The sequence below is a fragment of the Phyllopteryx taeniolatus genome, chromosome 2 (assembly GCF_024500385.1).
Source record: "Phyllopteryx taeniolatus isolate TA_2022b chromosome 2, UOR_Ptae_1.2, whole genome shotgun sequence".
Taxonomy (NCBI): Eukaryota; Metazoa; Chordata; class Actinopteri; order Syngnathiformes; family Syngnathidae; genus Phyllopteryx; species Phyllopteryx taeniolatus.
Window position 1 is genome coordinate 27,262,672 of NC_084503.1, and position 18,627 is coordinate 27,281,298.

General features: G+C 43.0%; 1 protein-coding gene across 1 annotated transcript in view; it reads right to left on the reverse strand.

Moving 5' to 3' along the window:
* Positions 1 to 18,627, reverse strand: part of chd9 (chromodomain helicase DNA binding protein 9) — a 150,919-nt gene that overhangs the window by 80,240 nt on the left and 52,052 nt on the right.

Consider the following 18,627-nt stretch of genomic DNA (forward strand, 5'->3'; position numbering starts at 1 on the left):
GAAAACCGGCAATTCCAGACAGAATGGACTGAAAGTAGTTACATTTTGTATTTGGTCTGTCAAAAAAAACGTACAGAACTGGTACCCTGGTGATACGGCTATAAGACAACTTTTACACAGTCGGAAACAGTAAACAACTGAACGCTTGCCGTCACTGATTAAGTGAGTTGACAACAAAACTAAGCAGCTTGTCACTATTAGAAAAGTGGCTCTCTGACACAGAAACTCTTCTGGAAACCTGGGAAAAGAAGAATGTATGTCGATTGCTGTGGGCAAATCAACTGATTGTACAGACATGGCCCAGCTAAAGTGTAATGCTAAAATGAATAACTTTTTCTATCATTTAATTTTCCATCCCCTCCTTGAGCCGGTACCTTATCGTGGTGGAGGGGTTTGTGTGTCCCAATGATCCTAGGAGCTAAGTTGTCTGGGGCTTTATGCCCGTGGCAGGGTCACCCATGGCAAACAGGTCCTAGGTGAGGGACCAGACAAAGCACGGCTCCATAAACCCCTATGACGAGTACAATAAATGGATTCAGGTTTCCCTTGCCCGGACGCGGGTCACCGAGGTGTGGATGTACTCATTGCTTCCCGGCTTGGCGGCTGTACGTTGGGGTTCACCCCGGTGGACGAGAGGGTAGCCTCCCTCCGCCTTCGGGTGGGGGGGACGGGTCCTGACTGTTGTTTGTGCGTATGCACCAAACAGCAGTTCAGAGTACCCACCCTATTTGGAGTCCTTGGAGGGGGTGCTGGAGAACGCTCCCGCTGGGGACTCCATCGTTCTGCTGGGGAACTTCAATGCTCACATGGGCAATGACAGTGAGACCTGGAAGGGCGTGATTGGGCGGAACGCCCCCCCCCCTGATCAGAACCAGAGAGGTGTTCTGTTATTGGACTTCTGTGCTCATCACGGATTGTCCATAACGAACACCATGTTCAAGCATAAGGGTGTCCACACGTGCACTTAGCACCAGGACACCCGAGGTCGCAGTTCGATGATCGACATTGTGGTCGTGTCATCGGACTTGCGGCCGCATGTCTTGGACACTCGGGTAAAGAGAGGGCTGGAGCTGTCAACTGATTAACACCTGGTGGTGAGTTGGCTCTGATGGTGGGGGAAGATGCCGATCCGACGTGGCAGGCCCAAACGTATTGTGAGGATCTGCTGGGAACGTCTGGCGGAATCCCCTGTCGGAAGGAGTTCCAACTCCCACCTCCGACAGAACTTTTCTCATGTTCCGGGGGAGGCGGGGGACATCGAGTCCGAGTGGACCATGTTCCGCACCTCCATTGCTGAGGCGGCCGACCGGAGCTGTGGCCGTAAGGTGGTCGGTGCCTGTCGTGGCGGCAATCCCCGAAGCCGTTGGTGGACACCAACGGTGAGGGATGCAGTCAAGCTGAAGAAGGAGTCCTATCGGGCCTTTTTGGCATGTGGGACTCCTGAGGCAGCTGATGGGTACCGGCTGGCCAAGCGGAATGCCGCTTTGGTGGTCGCTGAAACAAAAACTCGGGCATGGGAGGAGTTCGGTGAGGCAATGGAGAAAGACTTCCGGACGGCTTCGAGGAAATTCTGGTCCACCATCCGGCGTCTCAGGAGGGGGAAACAGTGCACCATCAACACTGTGTATAGTGGGGATGGGGCGCTGGTGACCTCGACTCGGGACGTTGTGAGCCGGTTGGGAGAATACTTTGAAGACCTCCTCAATTCCACCGACATGCCTTCCGATGAGGGAGCAGAGTCTGGGTTCTCTGAGGCGGTCTCTCCTATCTCTGGGGTTGAGGTCACCGAGGTGGTTAAAAAGGTCACCGAGGTGGTTAAAAAGCTCCCCGGTGGCAAGGCCCCGGGGGTGGATGAGATTCGCCCGGAGTTCCTCAAGGCTCTGGATGTTGTAGGGCTGTCCTGGTTGACACGCCTCTGCAACATCGCGTGGACATCGGGGACAGTGCTTCTGGATTGGCAGAATGGGGTGGTGGTCCCCCTTGTGTTCCAACAACAGGGGGATCACACTCCTCAGGCTCCCTGGTAAGGTCTATTCAGGGGTGCTGGAGAGGAGGGTCCGTCGGGAAGCTGAATCTCAGATTCAGGAGGAGCAGTGTGGTTTTCGTCCTGGCCGTGGAACAGTGGACCAGCTCTACACCCTTGGCAGGGTCCTCGAGGGTGCATGGGAGTTCGCCCAACCAGTCTACATGTGTTTTGTGGATTTGGAGAAGGCGTTCGACCGTGTCCCTCGGGGGGTCCTGTGGAGGGTACTTCGGGAGTATGGGGTACCGAACCCCCTGATACGGGCTGTTCTGTCCCTGTACGACCGGAGTCAGAGTTTGGTCCGCATATCCGGCAGTAAGTCGGACTCGTTTCCGGTGAGAGTTGGACTCCGCCAAGGCTGCCCTTTGTCACCGATTCTGTTCATAACTTTTATGGACAGAATTTCTAGGCGCAGCCGAGGCGTAGAGGGGGTCCGGTTTGGTGGCCACAGTATTGCATCTCTGCTTTTTGCTGATGATGTGGTTCTGTTGGCTTCATCAAGCCGTGACCTCCAACTCTTACTGGAGCAGTTCGCAGCAGAGTGTGAAGCGGCTGGGATGAGAATCAGCACCTCCAAATCTGAGACCATGGTCCTCAGTCGGAAGAGGGTGGGGTGCCCTCTCCAGGTCGGGGATGAGATCCTGCCCCAAGTGGAGGAGTTCAAGTATCTTGGGGTCTTGTTCATGAGTGAGGGAAGAATGGAACGGGAAATCAACAGGCGGATCGGTGCAGCGTCTGCAGTGATGCGGACTTTGTAGCGGTCCGTTGTGGTGAAGAAGGAGCGAAGCCGAAAGGCGAAGCTCTCGATTTACCGGTCAATCTATGTATGAACAAGATCCAGGATACAAGCGGCCGAAATGAGTTTCCTCCGCAGGGTGTCCGGGCTCTCTCTTAGAGATAGGGTGAGAAGCTCGGTCATCCGGGAGGATCTCAGAGTAGAGCCGCTGCTCCTTCACATAGAGAGGAGCCAGATGAGGTGGCTGGGGCATCTGATTCAGATGCCTCCCAGACGCCTCCCTGGTGAGGTTTTCCGGGCACATCCCACCGGGAGGAGACCGCGGGGACGACCCAGGACACGCTGGAGAGACTACGTCCTTCGGCTGGCCTGGGAACGCCTTGTGATCCCCCCGGAAGAGCTGGATTAAGTGGCTGGGGAGAGGGAAGTCTGGGCATCCCTGCGAAAGCTACTGCCCCCGCGACCCGACCTCGGATAAGCGGTAGAAAATGGATGGATGGATGGATTAATTTTCCATTTAAAAGTCTGTGTAGTGGTTCAGACTCAGAAGTCTGATGTGTATGGTGGTTCATGTAGAGTTAAAATTTATGTAGTCTTGTTTCGGTTGTGCACAGAAGTCAAATACATTTAAAAGGGTTATAAATCTAGTTCTTCATCTCGTTATAATCATATTATACATAATTATTCAACATCAAAATTGTGACTAGTGAAAATGCTCAGTGGCTATTAACTGAGAAACCAAAAGCCACAGTGGCTGGTGAGCAAAATAGTTGATGTCAAGCTATGGTTGCGTATAGTCTGTCACTGACCTATGCTAACGCTAAGTCATAATTACAGAAAATATTTGTATGAAAAATAATTCAAGTCCAACAATACAACAATTAAAGGGTTCCCTCTCTATATCGCAGTTCACAGACCATCGCACCGCTACATCTCAGATGCACTTTTCAGCCATTTATTAAGCGCTAGGAGACCAATAAAGCACAAACAAACTTTGCACAAACAAGCAGGAGCTGTTGTCGTGCACTCCAGACTGGCCAACTGCTCTCCAGTTCCCAGACGTCACATGCCACCCCACCATGCTCCACCTGTTAAAGGCACATACTGTGTTCATCACACAGGCACTAGAATATGTATAGTAATTAGTGTACTGTTTATGTTTGGAATTTTTGTGTTCAAATACGATTACAATATGTTTAAAAAGTATGTTTAAAAAGTGCAGTGTGTGGGGGTGGTGCAAACTAGTTCATTTGTGTACCATTCGTAAACGTAAACTGAGGAAACCCTGTAATTTGTGACTTGAAGAAATTGAGCCAAAATGGAGTGCACTACTTGGCTGCGACCAAAAGAGGCACTGTTGATTCACTTACCATCAAAAGAACAAGGATAACATGATGTCAGCTACAGAGGTTGTTCCACACAGACCTGTACTCTGGCGACTCCCCCGTAACAATAGGGCACTGCTATTGAAATAATGAGCAATGAATTAATCAATTACTTGACCATTAAGTCAAATACCATGATTAGAATATATTGGGAGTTACTCTGTGATTCACATTGCTTGAGCTCAATATTTTTGAAGCCCTTCAACAAAGTAATAGATGAGACACTGGATTGTGCTGTCAAATAGCCCCAAAATTAAAAAGAGAAATTGACTCATTTACACAAAACTACTCTTATGTAAATTTAAATAAGCTTGAGAACAGCTCTTTAAATATTTTCTGGAAGCACAGAAGGAAACAAAATCAAACATACTTTGACATCACAAAGAGCTCCTGGCCTGTTGCTTTGAACTTTTCTCTGCCATTTAGTTTTTACCTGATCACATCAGCCTGCTTCTGCATCAGTTAATCAGCTCCTTGCCCATCATTCATGTTCCTCCTACCAGTGTCTCAACTCTGTGACTCGTCTGAGTTTTGACGACTATTTAGTTTCCAACGCTCATAATGCTCCTTTAATTCCTGCCAACCTGCATTCTCATTCCAATATTTTTTGGCACAATAAATTGATCATTTAGTTTACACCTTTTTTTAGCTGCTAATTTACTTCCTTTATAGGTCCCTCATCCTCCTCACTGAAACAAAAAAAAAACATTACTCAAACCTGCGTGAGGGACATTTACTTAGCCATCTCACCAAGCCTTGTTCATCCTAAAAACACAACTAGTGTCTTGAAAAGTATTACCCACTCTTTTCTCTCTCTCAAAAAACAAAAGTGATATTAGGTCATATCATGCAGCACTCCTGCTCATTTGTCAGGGATAGCAGGGCGGGAATATGTTAATGTGACATGCTCCAACTACATGATACAAACAATGCCATGGCAACCATTTTGCTTTTTCAAACAGCAAATACAAACATTTCTCAGATGTGACAAGATCAGTCTCTCTGTTGCAACTTCTAGGGCTTCTCAAACACGTAAAATGTTACTCTGAATTCTGTGACTATTCTCTATTTCGATCTGGGAAAAAAACAGAATTATTTTTCTTGTTTTTTTTTTGTTTTGTTTAAAATGCAGACTTTTTTGTCACTCCGGTTGAAATTATTCGGACTGACGATCTCTGGTCAACTGGTTACATGTGCTGTGATCTATTCCCATCTTTTGCATATATTTGCACTACATTTAATCATAACACCCCTGTGACATGCGCAGATCGATCTTTAACTCACACACACGTAACAAATAAATGAAAAATAAGTAATATTCCACCCCTGTGAATTTGAATGAAATTCTATTTGGATTTGGCCTGTTTATTCTGACCGAGTTGTTTATATAGAGCCTTTTCATTTGGTTTGGTTTTCATGAAAGCGCTCATGCAGAAACAAGCAATATGATTGGAGCTGATTCAGTGCTAGTCTCACCTAGTGCCTGCCTACTGAGTTTGATGTGCGAGAATGACAAATACATTGTTTTCATGATGCACAGGAGAACAGGAGTCTCAAAATTTAAGAAATAATAAATAAATACTGAAATACTTAAATACATTTTTAAATGAATATATACTGAAATAAATAAACAAATATTGAAGTAAATATTAAAATAAATATTCGAATACTTAAATACATACGCCATGACACGTATTTATTTATTTAATTTTGGCATTCTTGGTCCTCTATACTTGTTATTAAATGTATTTAAATCTGTTTGTATAGTTTTAAAAGAGTGAAGACCTTAACAAAATTAAGTAATGTATGTGTGTTATAAAAACATGCCTAGAGTGTACTTTAGTAGGGTAATTCTATTGCGTGGATTTTCACTTATCATAGGTCTGGAAAGTAACCCCTGTGACGGAGGTGGTCTTACACATACTGTGTATAAAATACAACAATAAAGTTGGCTCAACCTTTCAGATCAGCTTTGACGCAAAACCAATACGTATTTATCGCGCATCAACACGCAGGCATGTACACACCCTGCAAGAGATTAATGAAGAAATTATTTAAAAAGAAATGTGGTTTACTGGAGTGAAGACAGAGCGGGAGGGGAGATAAGGCAGCAATACACTATATGCTGTGGAATACAGGCTACAGTTAAACCTCCATTTTCTACCACGTAATTGATCTCACATGCACCATTTTGTTTTGTATTTTTCCCCACTACTCTGCAAGCTTTGTAGCATCAGCGTATTCGGGAAACAGGCCGGCACACAGGAAACATTTCAACAGCTCTAAGCATGATGGAAGAAGCATATTTATAATCAGGGGGAAAAAACGTTAAGGAGGGGGGTGGGGGCACAATGCTCTCATCTGATAATTACACATAGATTTTTTTTACAGCAGGTAACCTGCATGGAAAAATCAAGTTCTAGCTTGCGGGGGAGCTGAGATTGCTCAAGCCGCCAAAATAACCTTCGCTTCGCTAATGGAGGCATCTCTGAGGTAATAATTGACAGATAGGAGCTACTCTGAAGCAGCCAGGTTTTTTCCAAACATGATATTGCTACTTTTTTTGTGCATCGAATGAATGCATTGTGAAGCACAATTTACTAAGCGTTGGATTGAGCTAGCGCTCAAGATGGCGCTTATCCATGTTGATGCCTCGGTTACGTGCTCTTTAGTATTGTCTATATTTTTGTGTTTTTAGTTTGTCTTTGGAGAGATTACGCGACTCACTTACACAAGGGAAGACTTACTAAACAAATACTAAATATACACGTGTTGTTTCTAATATGGGAAAAAATACACTTATTTTTCCAATTACGAAGGGTTGACATTGAGATAGGTCCATTTAAAACTCCATTCCCATCTTGAAGAAGTGTCAAGTGTGAGAACATTCGAACTTCCTCAGCACCAAGAGCATAGGATGATGTCTGCAGGAGGAGAGGCTGAGCACACCCTATGCTGAGATGCTTTAATAATGAGGAAAATCTGGATAATGTGTGCCAATGAACAGGACTCTCCTCTCTGCTTGTCATCGTCCATGCAGGCTGTCTTCATTAGCGCTAACACATTGGAGTGACAGCCAATCTCGACAAGTGAGCATGCTTCCACCCTGCCATCGTCGCTTCGGGACGTCAATGATGACGCAACGACGACAAGACCTTGACCTTTTCCTTAGAACATTAAAAATGTGTTGCTCCGTTAGGCTACAAGCTTTGTTTCTTCCTCTCCTCCTCCTGTGTTGACATAAATTCCCTGTGACCAAAGAGAGTCTGAATTTTGATCGTACAAACCTAATTCCAGTGATCTATGATGTCTTCTATTCAATGTTTCACCCAACTTTGCATCAACACTTGGCTTACATGCTGTAAGACCCTAAGTAAAATCAGGTCATGTGCCCCTCCTTGTATCACAGTTAATTATTATTGTTCCGACGGCCGAGTTGCCTTTTTGGAGGCCTCAAAATGCCTAAAACCCTACTAATTGGTGCAAGTGTGTGTATATCCTGGTGAAAATGTATGTATTTTAGGGCAGTGTTTCCCGACGTTTATTGAGCCAGGGCACATGTTTTGTATTTAAAAAATTCATGGCACACCACCAAAAAAAAAAATGTCACAACACGTGTATACAGTGGAACCCTGCTTAACAATTAATTTGGGTTCCGAAAATCATTTTTGAAGAAATACTGCCTCAGCTCGCGTACTATACTTTGGTTCTTGAACAGTCTTGGAATCGACGTTGGAAGGCTCAGTTGTGTTTTTTCTCGCGTTGGGTAGACAATTAGTTCGGTGCTGCACTCACTGCAGGTACTGTTTTGTTTTTTTGCGTAGAATTAGCACTCAGTGTGGCTCCAAAGAATCTGTTTGAGGAAGCCTAAATATATTGCTGTTTGAAAAGAAAAGAAAGAAGTACCGTAATTTCTTGTGTATAATACGCGCTTGAGTATAATGCGCACCCCAAAAATTTACTCCAAAAATCTGGAAACCCCTTCTTCCCATGTATAATGCGCACCCATGACTTTCTATCCATTGATATTTTTATATCCAATCAATGTTAGTGGTGATGATGCCCTTGTAATTTGTTTTTCTAATTAATTTTGATCAGTATTACTATTATTAATAAGGATTACCGTATTTTCACGACCATAGGGCGCACCCTATTAAAAGGCGCAGTCTCAGTTACGGGGTCTATTTCTGTATTTAACACATACATAAGGCACACCGCATTATTGGGCGCAGGCATGTTAAAACATACGCTAGCTTAAAACATACGGTAGCACCCATGCACGCTAAAACAATCTTATTAAAAAGGCAGCGGGAGCAAAACTGAGTTCGGTTGTACTTTAAGTATTTAACAATGTAATCACGTTATTTTTTTATCAATCCTCATCCACAAATCCACCAAAGTCCTCATCTTCTGTATCCTAAATGAACAGCCGGGCAAGTTCTCAATCAAACACGCCAGGTTCGAGTCAGTCTTGTTGCCGTGCGAAAGCTCGAACAACAGTGCAAGCAGACACGTTAGCCCAGCATCCACAATCCATTCACAAATTGTGGCGTAACTCGCCCGGCGCTGCCTCCTAGTCTTAGTAAAGCTGTGTTCGCCATCTGTCATCCATGGCTTCCACGCCGCTCGCAACTTCACTTTGAACGCCCTGTTTACACCGATGTCCAGCGGTTCGTCAAGCCTCCCGGAATGATGGCAAGCCCCGAGTTATTCTTTGCTCATTAATCCATTGCTCGAGTTGGTCTTCCAACTCAGGGCACCTCGCCTTGTTTCCGCATTTTGTTTTTCTTTTTTTCCTGGGAAAACTCAGCTTTGTCTTCTTGACTTGCCGAAGCTCGTTTTCCTGCTTCCTCCTCTTGCGAACCATGGATTCGTTGATCTTTAATTCTCTCGCGGCTGCTTGGGGGTCCGTAGCCAAACCGATGTTGTTTTGCACAATGCACACCCCAGAAATGCTCCCAGTCAGTAAAGCGGTTTAAAAAAACAAAAAACAAAACAAAACGGCGCTATATCCCTACTGGGAGCGTGGCTTTAGCGTCCTTCCCCTGTCCTCAGTCACGTCCGCTTTTCCTCTGCGTAAGCAGCGTGTCGGCAGGAAATGCTAAAAAAACAAATAAATTAAATAAATAAATTTTAAAAAGTCGAACGGCGCGCTCTTCACACAACAACATTTATAGATGTTGGAACTCGGTGCACACATAAGGCGTGCCGCATTATAAGGCGCCCCGTCCATTTTGGAGAAAATTTAAGACTTTTAAGTGGGCCTTATGGTCGTGAAAATACGGTAGTTCTTCTTTAGTAATGTATCTATTACTGTGGCGGACCCTTGTATTTAGTTTGCAGTTTGCCTACCGAGAAAACAGGTCTGCGGATGATGCAGTCAACATGCGACTGCACTTCATCCTAGAACACTTCGACAGTGCAGGGTCCTACGCGAGGATCCTGTTCGTTGACTTCAGCTCAGCGTTCAACACCATCATCCCTGAACTCCTTTCATCCAAGCTTCTCCAGCTCAGCGTCTCACCTGCTATCTGCCAGTGGATTTACAGCTTTCTGACGGGCAGGAGACAGCAGGTGAGGCTGGGGGAGGCCACCTCATCCACACGCAGCATCAGTACTGGGGCGCCCCAAGGTTGTGTCCTCACTCCGCTGCTCTTCTCTCTCTACACGAACGACTGCACCTCAACGCACCCGGCTGTCAAACTCCTGAAGTTTGCAGATGACACCACTGTCATCGGCCTCATCAAGGACAGTGACGAGTCTGCATATCGAGAGGAAGTGGAGCGGCTGAAGCTGTGGTGCGGCCGACACAACCTGGACCTGAACACGCTCAAGACTGTAGAGATGATCGTGGACTTCAGGAGGCATCCTTTGCCACAGCTGCCCCTCACGTTGTCCAGCTGCCTTGTGTCAACCGTCGAGACCTTCAAGTTCCTGGGAATTACAGTCTCTCCGGACCTGAAGTGGGCGACCAACATCAACTCCGTCCTCAAAAAGGCTCAGCAGAGGATGGATTTCCTGTGGCTTCTGAGAAAGCACGGCCTGCCACAGGAGCTGCTGAGACAGTTCTACACAGCGGTCATCGAATCAGTCCTGTGTTCTTCCATCACAGTCTGGTTTGGTGCTGCTTCAAAAAAGGACAAACTCCGACTGTAACGGACAATCAAAACTGCTGGAAGGATTGTCGGTACCCCCTTACCCACCCTTGAGGACTTGCACGCTGCCAGAACTAAGACAAGAGCGTACAAAATCCTCTCGGACCCTCCACATCCCGGTCACCGTCTCTTCCAGCTCCTTCCCTCAGGTAGGCGCTACCGATCAATGCAAACTAGAACTAGCAGACATTCCAACAGCTTCTTCCCTCTTGCAATCAACTTCTTAAACACCTAACCTACAATTCCATTACAACATGCTGACAATTTTTTGACTTGAGTTCGTTGTCACATTTCTGTGGGGCCAATTATGTATTACTCTTGCACTCACTGTAGTAGTCTCGCCACGCTGCACTATTTGCATATCTGTTGTTGACCAATACTGGCCACTCATGCCAGAGTAGCATCTGCTCTATTTGCACACTGATTGAGGAGTATCTGCAACATTTGCACAATCAACATTGTCCCAGATTATCGCACTACTCGTCACTTTAAACTGCATACACCTTGAAGTCTCTGCGCCCTTTGCACAATGGTCATTGCACCGGACTATTGTAATATTAGTCATTCGAACTGCTCTAAGTGCTAGAGGACTCTGCATCTTTTGCACAATTGTCCCCCAAAAAATAAATAAATTAATTAATTAAAATGTACAGGCATTACCAGACAACTAGCAACCCTTTATTGCTCAGTGGCTGTTTTTTTTGTCAATGTCTTTATGTCTCAAATAAAGATGATTCTGATTCTGATGGACGCCCCTGCTTATTTCAGCAAGACAATGCCAAACCACATTCTGCACTGTTACAACAGGGTGGCTTCGTAGTAAAAGAGTGTGGGTACTAGACTGGCCTGCCTGCAGTCCAGACCTGTCTCCCATTAACAATGTGTGGCGCATTATGAAGCGTAAAATATGACAACGGAGACCCGGGACTATTGAACAGCTGAAGCTGTTCATCAAGCAAGCATGGGAAAGAAGTCCACCTACAAAGCTTCAACAATTAGTGTCCTCAGTTCCCAAACATTTATTGAATGCTGTTAAAAGAAAAGGTGATGTAACACAGTGGTAAACATGACCCTGTCCCAGCTTTTTTGGAACGTGTTGAACCATAAACCATAAACCATAAAATTCTAAGTTAATGATTATTTACTAAAAACAATAAAGTTTATCAGTTTGATCATTCAATATCTTGTCTTTGTAGTGTATTCAATTAAATATAGGCTGAACGTGATTTGCAAATCATTGTCTTCTGTTTTTATTTATGATTAACACAACGTCCCAACTTCATTGGTATTAGGGCTGTACTTATTCTGTTGAATGAAAGGCAACAGATGAATAGACTGGTTAATTTGTTAGCCCACGACACCAGTTTAACTGAGCCACACAAAATTCAATGGACGTCTATCATAACAGCATGCTCAAAGTTCTCAATCTCAATGACCCATGCCCTAAATTGAACAGGAAATTGTTCATTTTGGTTAGAAGGCTTCGTGCAATGTCACTCTATTTTGTAGCTAACACAACTATCATAATCCGGGAAACGAACCACATGATATATACGAAGTTTACCTCATCCAAAGAACTGAACCATCATCAATCAGGATTGATTTAATAATTTAAAGCAGCTCTTCTGGCATCAATCGGCTCGAAAATGTCTGAAGTTTACTGTGCTGTTTCCAAGCAGTGGCACGATAAGCAGTAGCATCACAGTAATTTGCTTGTGTGACATCACCAACACTGAATCTTTACGCCTTCAATGCAATGTTTCGCACATTCCCACCAGGAGCTTGTACATCTGAACTTGCCATCAGCTCACAGCAAGAGGCACTCACAAGTCAGTAAGGACATGGCCAGACCATCACTATGGCTTAATTCACGACAACATAGGGTGTCATTTCTTATACATTTTGTAATATAAATGACAAAAAAAGGTACATTGCTATGATGTAAGAATGACTATTACACAAGGCGCTGTTACACCAGGAACAGTAAGCTCCGCTCGCAGGCTGTGCTCTTTCCTAATGTAGGCCATGGATGGTTACACTGAATAAAAAATGGGTTACGCAGTTCATTACCCCGCAACAAGGACGCTTATTGCTGCTACCTTTTGAAAGACAGAAATTAGACCAATTGGGAATGCATTTGATTAAATGGTCGGTTCGTCGACTCCAGTGCAGGGCAGTTGTGGAGGGGAAGCACTTAAGCTATCTCATCTTGCATATTTCGCCGCAAAGATAAATTAGACGATCCAAGAGTGCTTTCGTTGAAAATTTGAGGAAAACGGTGGCCTTAGTAGTGCAACCAAATTATCATGCAAGCAACAGAGATAAAACGGACGACATCCCAGAGACATGCGATGCATTCCCGCTTTGACTAATTAACGCAAGCGATTGCGACATAAATTCCTCTTGGTAGAGTAGTTTCTGTATCATTACCATATACATTCACTCATTCATATGCTGCCTCAGCCATCCAATCTGCACTGACTGCTGTTGCAACAGAAATGCGCGGGGTGTGGCCTGGAACTATTTAACGCCTGTAAACAGCGGAACAGGGGGATGGGAAGGCAGATTACACTTGCTTGCATATGGGAGCCAGCGCTGTGTCACATGTGAAAGCAGCTTTTGCTTGCTCCTGTGTCTCTTCTGATGGCTCGTGCCTGATTTATTGTCATGGCACGCAGTAAAACTCGAACTCCAGTAATCAGCCACCATTTACCAAAATCTACCAACTGCAATTTATTGATATTCATTGCTGGAATTCAAAAGCAATTTTGGCAGCTTGTCATATTTAAACAGAGCGCTGTAAAAATCAAAGCACACTGTTAACAATGTTCCTATACCACGTTCATTTCAGCAATACAAAGCCCCATTTTTCACGCTCATTACAGGCTGGGAATGTTGAGCCACACTATAAATAAATCAAGTGGAAACAGAGGGGCGTTCGATACTGTCTCGACAATAATCTGGTTGAAAGGCATCGATAAGTGGTGTATCGGAGTTGATGTGTCAATGCAACAGCTGAGATGTCAGGGACACTGTAGGCACACCACACAGTATGCTCTGTGTACACATAGGGGACAATTATGGTGTACACATTTTTACAGCGACACTTTAGCATTTTTCAGACACAGATTTCACAAAATTTCATACGGAACCCAACGTATCATGCAATCAAATAATTACAGGCCTGACAGCTTCATTGTCTGGTGTGTTCTATAAACCCAAATTCCAATGAAGTTGGGACGTTGTGTAGAATGTAAATAAAAACAGGTTTGTATAAATACTCGTTGGACAGAGACAATTGCTTTTAACACAACAGAGTGGCATCTTAAAGAGTCAAACTTCACACCGCTGTCCCGGCATTACGTCACTGTCTTACACTCCACCTCTGTTAGGTCTCTCAAAATACCTCAGAAGGCGGAATAGTGTCAGGTCAACGTCATTTCCTCAGGATAGCGACGGGTCCAAATTAGTTGACGGGTTTGTAAGCCAAGTCTGTTGGTTGGTTTTCACACGGTAAATAATAAGAAAATTTAAAAAATCCAAGGGACCAAAATACATCACCATAAACCGCATCAGAACACTCTTATCGGTTGCAAAAATCTAAACAGGAAGAAGGGTTGATGTACGGACTAGTGAGTGAAATGACAATAAACGTAAGAGCAAAAATTGTTGATGGTAAATATTTATCCGGACAATCTATCAGGCTACAATACATCAGCAAATAGCAGAGCACATGTTCACAAAAGAAGATGTGTTACCCAACTACAGTACATGCTCAACCAAAAACAACAGTTTTACCCTGCCAGTTGGTTCAGACCAAGATCAGACTGCTTCCTCAACACAACAGAGTTCAGTGGAAACAATGCAGTATACTTTGATGACGTTCACACCTGATTAAACAAACCAAACCAAGTGGGTAACAAACTACAGGGGGTCCTTGGTTTATGAAGGACTTCTATTCTTACGGCAGCAGCGCAACCCTGAAATTGGACAGAACTCGTAACACTAACCTATGCTAATGCAGTACTAAAATCATAACTGAAGCCAATAATTGTATGAAAACCACTTGTAGGCCAAAAATATAAAGCAATTAAATGAAAAACTGCTAATACAGCGGTAAATGATCATGCCTTTTTATAAGGGATGTCCCGATACAACTTTTTCAGGTGCGATAACGATATTGCAACCTTGAGTACTGGCCAATAATGATATTGATCAGATACAATATAAGCACAAAATATGCATACTTTTACTTATTTTTGTAGACTGGAATGTGAGAAAAGGCTTCATTTAAGTGATATTACAAACAGCGAACAATAGACCGCAACAGTCAGTTTGAGAAAAACTGACTCATTTATTAACCAATGGGGTGTGTAACCTTAAACATAATATACTAGATTGAATAAAATAATTACAAATTAAATTACAAACCCAATTCCAATGAAGTTGAGACGTTATGTTAAACATTAATAAAAACAGAATACAATGATTTGCAAATCATGTTCAACCTATATTTAATTGAATACACTACAAAGACAAGATATTTAATGTTCAAACTGATAAACTTTATTGTTTATAGCAAATAATCATTAACTTTAAATTTTATGGCTGCAACACATTCCAAAAAAGCTGGGACAGGGTCATGTTTACCACTGTGTTACATCACCTTTTCTTTTAGCAACATTAAAATAAACGTTTGGGAACTGAGGACACTAATTGTTGAAGCTTTGTAGGTGGAATTCTTTCCCATTCTTGCTTGATGTACAGCTTATCAGAGAAGCCGGCGGCATTTCTGGGTATTGTTGATAAATAGCTTTTGCTTTGCATAGTAGAGTTTCAAGTTGCAATTACGGATGTTGCGCCGAACTGTATTTACTGATATTGGTTTTCTGAAGTGTTCCTGAGCCCATGTGGTGATATCCTTTCCACATTGATGTTGGTTTTTGATGCAGTGCCGCCTGAGGGACCGAAGGTCACGGGCATTCAATGTTGGTTTTCGGTCTTGCCGCTTAAATGCAGTGATTGCTCCAGATTCTCTGAACCTTTTGATGATATTATGGACCGTAGATGATGACATCCCTAAATTCCTTGCAATTGTACGTTGAGGAACATTGTCCTTAAACTGTTCGACTATTTTCTCACGCACTTGTTCACAAAGAGGTGAACCTCGACTCATCTTTGCTTGTGAATCATTGAGCAATTCAGGGAAGCTCCTTTTACACCCAATCATGGCACCCACATGTTCCTAATTTGCCTGGTCACCTGTGGGATGTAACAAACAGGTGTTTGATGAGCATTCCTCAACTTTCTCAGTCTTTTTAGCCACCTGTCCCAGCATTTTTGAAACGTGTTGCAGCCATAACATTTTAAGTTCATGATTATTAGCTTAAAACAATAAAGTTTGTCAGTTTGAACATTAAATATCTTGTCTTTGTAGTGTATTCAATGAAATATAGGTCGAACATGATTTGCAAATCATTGTATTCTGTTTTTATTTGTTTAGCACAACATCCAAACTTCATTGGAATGGGGGTTGTAGAAAATCCTACAAAAATAACCTCAATAAAACAAATACAAAATATATATTTAAATTGCAACATAACCACTGTTTAACTTAAACGTAAGCATATTCTACAACTGAATAGATTCAATAAAAAATAAATGAATACCATGATGAATAACCTCAATAACTTCAATAAATATAAATTATACCTTTAAAGTGCAAAATGACAAGTCAAGTTTAATTCAGTTTTTTTTTTACTGTCAGTATATGGTGGGAACAGCATTTGATTTTGCCACATGTGCGGCAATAGACTTTGGAAGTTCTTTATGCAATTGGGGTATAGTTTTATCGACAATGCCGTGGCGGATAACGTGGTGAGGCTCGAGGTGCTTGTATTGCCCCTTTTTGTGTGTTGGGAGCGCTATTCCTACTGTGCGCGTCTTGATCTTTGAGGGGCGGTGTGGTGCACGCAATGAGACGCAGTAACAAAGTAGAAGAAGAAAGTCACGATCTCGTCACATTTTTAATATAACTAATTTTCCAACAGAGTTTGAAGAATATCTGCCTGAGAGTATTGTTATATTTCATGTTAGTATGTGTTTATACGTTTGTGTGGCAATATTAATTGCTTTAAGAGATGGGTATCGCAAGTTCAATGCCAATTTTTGTTAGCACGTCAATGGTGTTTTTTTTATTGTGTGTTGGCTATGAGCAGGCAATTTTTGTGAACAAAAACAAAGTCTTGTGTTTTTGAACATACAATAGGTGTAATTCTTTTGATATGTGTGCTTAGTTTTACAGCGAACTTCAACTGTAGTGTTAATAAACGACTAAGCAAGAAACATTTATTCTTACTCCTTGCTACTTTCGTTAGCACCTTAGTAATATCCATCCATTCTCAATACCACTTATCCCCTTCAGGGTCGTGGGGCGCTGGAGTCTATCCCAGCTGACTTTGGGCAAAAGGCGGGCTACACCCTGACCTGGTCGCCAGTCAGTCGCAGGGCACATATAGACATAAACAACCATTCACACTCACATTCACACCATCACTGAGTGGGAACTGAACCAACGCTGCCCCCACCAAAGTTAGGCGAATGTACCACTCCACCTGAGTAATATCCAAGATCAAATATCAGATTGGGAGACCCCTACTTTATATGCTGCATGACAACATATTCTTACACCGCCACATAAGCTAGACTTTATTGTGCGACATTCGTAACCTCAAAACGTCCTTTGTCCCCCTATAGCAGGGGTGGGCAAACTAAGGCCTGTGGGCCACATCCGGCCCGTTGATCATTTCAATCTGGCCCGCCAAAGATTTGTACAGAATTGCCCAAATAATATCATAATCATGACTACATTCATTTGACCTTGTCCTGAAATGCAGAGTGGTTCCACCAGGTTGTCCTGTAATGCCCAGTGGTTCCACCAGGTTGTCCTCTAATGCCCAGTGGTTCCACTAGGTAGTGCAGTAGGTACAGTGATCCATTGACTTGACTTTGGGTGTTCTGTTTTTACTCTACTACTGCTCTGAACCCTCTCAACCACGAGTGGGCCAAAGAAAAGAAAAGTCGACAGTGAGTGCAGAGTGTTTAATATAGAATGGACTACGAAATACTTTTTCACTGAAGTCCGTTCAAAGGCTGTATGTCTAATTTGTTGAGAAACCATTGTGGTTTTAGATGAATATAACATCAGCTGTCACTTTTCTACCAAGCATGCTGATTATGCTAACAGCCAATCAACGCAGGAACTGATGGCTACAGCTCAGCGGTTAAAATCAAGCTTGCAGGCTCAGCAAAACACCTTTATCTGACAAACTGCCATACAAGATTCAGTCACACAAGCGCCACGGGAGCTCCAGATGGAACTGATTGATCTCCAGTGTGATACTGTCTTAAAAGAGAAGTTCAACTCTCAAACTGGATGACTTTTATACTTCATTAAGCGCAGACAAATTTCAAAAAATCCGGAAGATGGCACAGAGGATGCTGGTGGTGTTTGGCTCTACATATGTGTGTGAACAGACTTTTAGTGTGAACAACACCTAAAAAACATCCTACAGATCCCAGCTGAGTGTTGAACACTTCACCTGAGAATCTGAGAATTGCCACAACAAAACTAACACCAGACTTTGATGCACTGGCAAAAAAAGTGCCAAAAGTTTTGATCAACAAAACAACACTGTCCCCATTAAAAGTAAAAGTGTTAATACTACAATGCCTTTTTTTTTTTTTTTTGGGATATGTAAGCATTTGGTTGTGGCTTGGCCCACCTGTCAAATTGTAAAAGTCAATGTGGCCCCTGAGCCAAAAAGTTTGCCCTGCCCTATAGTTTTAAAACATATCAAAAGGTGATCATCGCAATGTCTATTAGCGGTACAGTAAACCCCCCCATCACCGGGTTGTCAACTTGGTATCTTCAAGATACTGGTTCTATACCCTTGACACATGTTTTTCACCATTCATCTTTTACCCATTGCAAAGATACATGGTCTTTGAGTCCAAAAATCAACCCTACATTAGTTCAGACCACAGCTGTCAAACATAGACCACAGACCAAATGCACCCCACCACATAATTTTCTGTCTACCACTAAAGCAAATAAAGTGTGACTATTTCATGTTTCTTGCTAAATGGATTTGTTGTTTTCTTTGTACGGATATTACAGGAATTTGATTTAACCAAATACTTTCATAACACAAATTGGACTACAGTTGTATACTTAATAAATTTGGTTATCACTATTTTCCATGACTTCTGATTTCAAATTCAATTTGTTGTTAAAAAAAAAAAATACATATAAGTAATAATTGAATA